Below are 5,655 nucleotides of genomic sequence, written 5' to 3'. Positions count from 1 at the left end.
CACACGAATCACTTCTTTATTTTTCACACTTTATACATCAGTGATTTTGATACGGCAGTATAGACAATGATAGTAACATTGTGGTTTACAGTCCCACATGACTATGAAAATTTAGATCCTTTAAGGAAATTGGATCTTTATGAAAACATTTGATCTTTTGAAAATTCAAGCTAGATTTTACCCTAGACAAGTTTTCCGGAATAACCCTTCACCGGCGTTTGCAAATTGTTTTTGTGGGTTTCAGATTTGAAAATTTTAGCTCAACACTTGCGGTTTTGTGTTACCCACTTGCTAACCTTGTATTAGGAAAGCAACACGTCCAGTTTACTTGTCCCATATATTACCTTTCGGCAAACTACCGTCCGGTTATAAAGGAAAGCGTTGAACAAGCAACTGTTAAGGCAATGTCCCGTGACATGCATTTGATTATGGTCTATATCGTGTCGGATGCTAGTATTATCCTTTGTAGGAGTAATAGTAAAGATCATCCTATAATTTTTTTGGTCTGGCACAAGGTCCTGTCTTCGACCATGCTATACAACCACCGTTCTTACGGTTGACACCCGATTTGGTTCAGGTGACCTAATGAATTCCATGTGAATTCTCAGGATTTTACGATCAATGGTAATGAACGTATTGAAAATAGGTTTTCAGAAAACAAATCGGTTTTTATTTTTGATCAAAATATTTTCTCGTTCAAGCTCGACTTTAGATATCATCGAATTCCATGAGTTTGTAATTCTCAATCTTTATGGTCAATCTCAAGGATTGAGTAATATCAGGCTTAAAAGTTGATTTTTAATCTTTTAGGAGATTATCCTTTCTGGGGGTCTGATTCATTAGTCTTATCAAGCTAATTTGCACGGCGCCCTCCCCATTTTACGAGATAGATCCTCTTATGGTTAGGATAAGTCTGACCACTTGGCGACCCTGTTTGATGCTGAGGTCCGTGGATTTCCTGCTGATTTTAGAGATGACTTTTCTAGCTTTTTCGTCAACCTACAGCTGGTCTGGATGACAACTTCCTGACCTAAATCAAGAAGCGCGTGTCTTTTTCGGAAGACTTTACTTCCTTTTAATGATGGAATTGATTCATCGTGTAGATCCATCTTTCATTCAAATATATTACAGTAAATTGGGTAAAACTGATTAGTATCGTCCAAAACAAAAGTACCTGCAATAATCTTGTACAAAAATATGTGATATATGTTTTAAAGAACTTGGTGAATTCTTCCCACACTTAGCTTTTATTTATTCTTTTATTCTCAATCTTTATGTTTTAAATATGTGATATATCTTGCACAATAATTTCGGTATTAACACCTAGTTTTATCGTTCATAAATATGTATAAACATGATTTTGAATTCATTTATAAGTTGAAAATTTTTCAAATTTTCACAAAATTTGGCAATTAAACCAAGTGTAAACCCGAGAGAATTTATAACCCTTCCCCACACTTGAGATCTTGCAATGCCCTCATTTGCAAGAAATCAGTAAAAATTTAAATTCATGAGGGTGATTAGTGTAGAAAAATGATTAAAATTACCGAGTTTGCAAGCATATTGTTGTTATTTCACATTTGATATTTTGCGTCTTGTCGTCAAAATTAATAGCTTTTGCTGAACTTAATGACAGTCTTTGAAAGTGCGTTGTTTTACCCTGTTTTGTACATAACATAAAATACAAACATATATATACATATTTTTGAAGTTTGGTATATATCCTCACTTTCAAAAATTTTTAAAATCTAATATTTTTTTGGCATACTTTAAATCAATAAAATTAAAAATAATGATAACAAAATTTGTCGCCCCATCCTTGGGTAAAGCAATTTCGGTTCAACGACCTAATCTTCAACTCACGACGAATTTTAGAAATCAATTTTTAAACTTAATTAAATAAAGTAAATTTTATTTTTAAAAATTCACACAAAACTTAAAAAAAAGCATATTAATTTCATACAAAACCTATAAAACAAAAAAAATTCAGAATGGGGGAGAAAACTAGTTCTTTAGTGTCTGCTAGTGGAAAAGACCAATCGGATTCCATTCTCGGAACTACATGAGAATAGAACAACTAACTCTAGACAACATTTTCTTTTTAGAACATTTGAATCTCCCCACACTTAGGTAGCTGTGGTGTCGAAATTGTGATTAACTTCATCGTCAATTTCTCTTGGACCATAATCAACTTGCATATCTGTGACTTTAGCTTTAAGCCAGTGACCAGCTTCTTCCGTAATATCCACAAATTCAACTAGTTTCGCCTTTTATTTAGGCGATAGATTGGATACTAACCAGTTACATAACTTAAAGTTCCCCTTAATTCTACCATCGTAAACCCGTTTAATAAGTTTCTTCATTGAACTATTAATAACGGGATCGTTTAATTTCGTATCAACAACGGGGTTCGTTGTTATCAGGTCATCATTAGGTGTTACTTCATTTTCCCCACACTTAGGCGTTTTATTATTGTTGAGCACTACCGTTGGAGTTGGTAAAACAACATGGTTCTTACCAATCGTTTTTGCTGGTTCAACGGTTTTGGTTGGTGGAGATTTAGACTTTCGAATCATAAAGGTGATCGATTTCTCATCATTACTAAGTGTCATTCTACCCTTTCTTACATCAAATAACGCCCCGGTGGATGCTAAGAATGGTCGACCTAAAATTAAAGGAATGTTTGGGTCCTCTTCTATGTCAATGACAATGAATTCGACTAGAAAGGTTAAATTACCTACTTGAATGGGTAGGTTGTCAGCAATTCTAACTGGGTGCTTAATGGTTTGATCAAGGAGTCGAACACTCATATTCGTTGGACTTAACTCACTTACTCATAATCTCTTATATAATGAAAGAGGTATAACACTCACACTTGCACCTAAATCTGCTAGTGCATCATACATGACACAGTCACTAAGTAGACAAGGAACAATAAATTCACCCGAATCACCCATTTTGGGTGGAGGTTTCGGTGGAACTGTCCTCACTGGGTTTACTTCTACTGTTTTTGTTTCTTGCACTTTCTTATTCTTCTTCTTCTTCTTTCCAGAGGTATCACAAACTTTATTACCTATCCCTTGCTCATACTCAACTCCTTTTCTTGGAAACGGGATGGGTGGTCTGTATGGTGCCACCACTGGCTTTACATACTCAGGTGGTGGTGGTGGTGTAACTTCTTCATTGTTACTCACATCTAAAACCTTCCCATCTTCTGGTGCTGGTTTTTTAGAATTCGTTGAAACCATGTTAACATTTTCATTCCGAGGATTTACTTCAGTATTACTCGGTAGCTTTCCTTGTTCCCTTTCACTCATCAATCTAACAAGAGTACCTACTTGTTTTTCTAGATTCAAAATGGAAGCTTGTTGAGTTCTAAATGACTGATCAAACCTCTCGTTCGTTTGGGTTTGAGTTTCAATAAATTGTGTTTGAGATTCAACTAGCTTAAATACCACTTCTTCCAGATTTGACTTTTTCTCTTCGGTTTGTTGTGGTGGTTTATACAAGCCAGGTCTTTGTTGATTGAAAGTGTTGTTTTGAGTTGGTTGGTTATTCGGACCTTGTTGGTTATACGAGTTATTGTCGGGTCCTTTTGGATTGTAAAGAAGAATGTTTTGATTTTGATTGAAGTTTAGCCTTGGCGGTTGATAATTATTTTGATAATTATTTCCCGGCCTTTGGTTCATGTAGGAAACATTCTCACGTTGTTCCATCGTTTGCTCAACATTACAATCTTTCGTTAAGTGTGGTCCATCGCATTGCTCACAACTGATTCGTATTGCGTGAATATCTTTAGTCATCTTTTCCATTCGTCTTTCGAAAGCATCTATTTTTGCTGAAACAGAATCAAAGTTATGGCTAGAATCGGCTCTAGCCGCTTTAGATGAATGAAAAATATCTTTTTCCTGATGCCACTCATGAGAGTGGGATGCTGTGTTATCAATAATCTTGTGAGCTTCGGTTGTGGTTTTCTTCATAATGGAACCACCAGCTGCTGTATCGATGTCTTTTCGTGTGGCGATGTCGATGCCTTTATAGAAGATTTGCACTATTTGAAAAGTATCTAAACCATGTTGAGGACATCCTCTCAACATCCTTCCGAATCTTGTCCATGCCTCATATAACGTTTCATTTGGCTTTTGCACGAACGTGGCAATTTCTCCTTGAAGTCTCACGGCTTTAGATGCCGGAAAGAATCTTTGAAGAAATTTCTCAACTAAAACATCTCATGTATCAATCGCTCCTTCAGGTAACGATTCTAACCAATCTTTGGCTTCTCCTTTTAAAGTCCATGGGAACAACATAAGATAAATAGTTTCATCCTCAACTTCTCGAATTTTAAATAGATTACAAATCCTATTAAAAGTTCGAAGATGTTCGTTTGAATCTTCTTTTGTTGTACCACCAAATTGGCACTGATTGGTGATCATGTGTAGGATTTGTCCTTTGATTTCAAAATCTGATGCTCTAATATCTGGCTGAATAATGGCGTGACCTTGGCCCGTGCGTATGGCTCTCATTCGGTCTTCCATACTTTGAGGTTCCGTTATTTCCATTTTTAAATTTGTTGAATCCGAATCACTAGAGGATTATGATTTAATGGTTTCTTCCTCGACAATCTCAGATTGTATGATTTGTGGTTTAGGAGGAATGATTAGTGGAGCAGGATCTATGAATTGTCCCTCCGGATTCTCAATTGTGAGATTTGGTTCAAAAATTGGATTATCGGAAATTTGAGTTGGAGTACTTGGTCGACTAGATGACGATTCTAAAGAAAAATCAACGGCCACAATATTGGCTAGATGTCTTGATCGAGTTACAGGTGGTGAACGTACGAAAAGTGATGAACGTTTTGCTCGGTGCATTCACTGAATATCCTATTAGTTATCAATATAAAAATTATATAAGTTTTTAAATTAATAGACTTTTCTGATTTTGCCCACGTTTCGAATAGCCAATAGATGCAACAGGTAGCCAGGACCCTTTAAATCGGAAGCCCACAACTCGCCACTAACAAATCCAACTATTACTACGAATCAGAAAATTTTTGATGTCTATCAATTTAACCGCTTAAAATAATTTTTCGTTTTGAAATTTTAGAGAAGAAATAGAAAAATTCTATGTCCTAAAAACTAGAGCGTCGAGAAATAAGAAAGAAAAAGAATGCGCGTCGAAAAATGTCAAAACTTAAAAGTCTAAAAATTATATATAAAAAGTTGCGCCTAAAGGTATTAACACTTAAAAGGAATTCTATATCCAAAACGGCAATAACTTAAAAGGCACTAAAATATATAAACGGCGTCGCAAAATTCTAAAGCGCCTAAATCTTAATCCAAAGAAAAAGCACTTAAGGGATTTTTACGGCAAACTTAAAAATCTAGAAATATAAAAATAACTACGGCAAATACTAGTCTTAAAACTAATTACGAACGAAAAATATAGAAATTATGAATTAAACGTTTAAAATATACAATTTATAAAAAGATATAAAAAATGATAAAATTACTTATTTTTATAAAAATATTGTTTTTATATTATTATTTTATAAAAGATATTAATTTATATAATTAATAATAACTTAATATTACAGACTATATATTAAAACTAAAATTAAAAACTAATTAAATAATTAAAATTCTAAATATAATTATA

General features: G+C 34.3%; 1 non-coding gene across 1 annotated transcript; it reads left to right on the top strand.

Moving 5' to 3' along the window:
• Window positions 1–4,068: 4,068 nt before the first annotated feature.
• LOC139856561 (small nucleolar RNA R71) lies at window positions 4,069–4,175 on the top strand. The gene has a single exon (XR_011762034.1). It is a non-coding gene; the product is annotated as a small nucleolar RNA R71 (small nucleolar RNA).
• The last annotated feature ends 1,480 nt before the right edge of the window (window positions 4,176–5,655 follow it).

This window comes from Rutidosis leptorrhynchoides, chromosome 6, assembly GCF_046630445.1.
Source record: "Rutidosis leptorrhynchoides isolate AG116_Rl617_1_P2 chromosome 6, CSIRO_AGI_Rlap_v1, whole genome shotgun sequence".
Lineage (NCBI taxonomy): Eukaryota > Viridiplantae > Streptophyta > Magnoliopsida > Asterales > Asteraceae > Rutidosis > Rutidosis leptorrhynchoides.
Note: the sequence above shows the minus strand (reverse complement) of the source record. Positions and strands in the feature narration are given on the sequence as shown.